Source organism: Cicer arietinum, chromosome 7 (assembly GCF_000331145.2).
Source record: "Cicer arietinum cultivar CDC Frontier isolate Library 1 chromosome 7, Cicar.CDCFrontier_v2.0, whole genome shotgun sequence".
Classification (NCBI taxonomy): Eukaryota; Viridiplantae; Streptophyta; class Magnoliopsida; order Fabales; family Fabaceae; genus Cicer; species Cicer arietinum.
The window spans coordinates 47,239,554-47,241,908 of NC_021166.2; positions in this window are offsets into that span (position 1 = coordinate 47,239,554).

The window sequence follows — 2,355 nt, forward strand, 5'->3', positions numbered from 1 at the left end:
ATCGACGAGTAATTTTAATCGGCATCAAAATATCTTTTTGATCATATAAACTCCAAAATATTATTAACTTTGGCTAAAAAGCCTCCGAGCCAATATCCAAAATACACAAAAATACATAAAGTATACTTTAAAATTATGGGTCTTACATTACTACCCCCCTAAAATTAGTTTCGTCCTCGAAACTATGCGTCGATAAATAACTCTGGGTGTTGTTCTCTCATCTTGCTCTCCAGTTCCCAAGTCGCATCTCCAGTAATTGGGTTCCAAATTACCTTGACCAATGAAACATCCTTGGTCCTCAATCGCTTAATCTTCCTGTCATCAATTCTCACAGGTGGTACTTCGAATGACAAGTTATCCTTCAGTTGGATTGTGTCTGGTTCGATCACATGAGATGGATCTGCAAGATATTTCCTCAGCTGTGACACATGAAACACATCATGAATATTGGACAGTATCGGAGGCAATGCAATCCGATAAGCAACAGGCCCAATTCGTGCAAAAATCTGATATGGTCCAATGAATTTCGGAGTCAACTTCTTCGATTTCAATGCTCTACCAACTCCAGTAGTAGGTGTGACTCTATGAATTTCGGAGTCAACTTCTTCGATTTCAATGCTCTACCAACTCCAGTAGTAGGTGTGACTCTTAGAAATACATGGTCACCCTGTTCGAATTCTAAAAATCTGCGACGCCTGTCCGCGTAACTTTTCTGACAATCTTGTGAAGTCTTCATTTTCTCCTTGATCTTCCTTACCTTAACTGTAGTCTGTTGCACCATCTCCGGTCCGACATTCATACTTTCACCGTCCTTATACCAACACAAGGGCGTTTGACACTTGCGCCCATATAAAGCCTCATATACGTCCACCTTGTACGGAACATCCATCTAGTACCAAACCTAAACACTAAGTATGACACCGACACATTGAGTACAATATATCATTACCTAATGATAGGACTTCCAATCCATACTAAGAATGATATTGGGTTATTGTAGAGGTAAACAAATCAAATTAATCGAGAAATCTCTATTATGGACAATTACATGGCCATGTAAACATACAATAATTTCAGTCAAAGTCTTAGCAGGCGTAAAACACAACCAAATCAAAAAGTAAAGCAGACACAGATAACTTCAAACGATTTACACAATCCATAGCAATGAAGGAATGGGTCGTCCCCGAATCAAAAGTGTAGTTAGAGTGTTACTTGCGATCTCACAGTCATGTTGAATTAGATTACCAGATGGATTCCCATCTTCAGCACTCACACAATAAATGCGTCCTCTAGCAGTAGGACGGGTAGCCCTAGCTACATTCACAACTGGTTCCACCTTTGGAGCCTTGCAATTCTTTGCAAAGGGTCCTGGTTTATGGCAATTGTAGCAAGTAGGACTGTTAAAGGTACAAGCATTAGCATAATGTCCCTCTTCTCCACATCGGAAACATCGTATCACTTGTCTCCCAAAGTATTGGTTCCATGGGTTATTATGTCCCCCGTTGTTATCATGTGGTCGATTATAAGGTTTAGCAACTTGTTTTCCCTTGTTCCGATAATTCACCCGACTAGGCCCTCCTGGGTTAAAATTCCCTCCTCGGCTAGCTCTCTTATTCTTCATATCCTCAACTTCTTTACACTTTTCCACAAGAACTTGGAAACGTTGAATTCCCAAGGGTAAGACAGAGTCTTGAATCTCATACTTTAGTCCTTCTTGGAAACGATGACACACGAATGGCTCATCAATCTCTTCACGGAAAAATCTGAAATGCCTTGATAGTGATTCAAACTTAGCAGCATATTTGCCCACGGTCATGTCCCCCTGATGCAGTTTCAGGAAATCATCACCCCGTTTAGTCCTGGTACTCATCTGGAAGTATTTGTCTAAAAACTTCCTTTTGAATGAATATCAGTTCACCTCCTCGTGAGCTGATCTCATCAACAATCTTGCACTCCTCCACCAGTACTCAGCATCCCCTAATAGCATATAAGTGGCATAGTTGACCTTCACTTCTGCCTGACAGTTAATCATTTCGAAGATCTTCTCCACTTCTTGGATCCATTGATCCGCCTTCTCTGAATTCTCATCCCCCTTAAACTTGGGAGGATTGTAACGATGAAAGTCTTCTAATCCTCTTGACTCTGCAGCCCGAATCTCTCTTCCCCTCTTTTCAAGATCACGTTGAGTTTTGGCAGCAGTCTGTGCAGCAATAGAAGCAGCCATGTTATTCATGGGCTCCGCCATTCGATCGTCCCTATTAGCATTGGCTCTTGGAATGTCATCCCTTCTTGGCGGCATGGTTTTCCTATAAAACCATCATCAAGTAGAGTCTTGACACTACTTCAATTAATTCC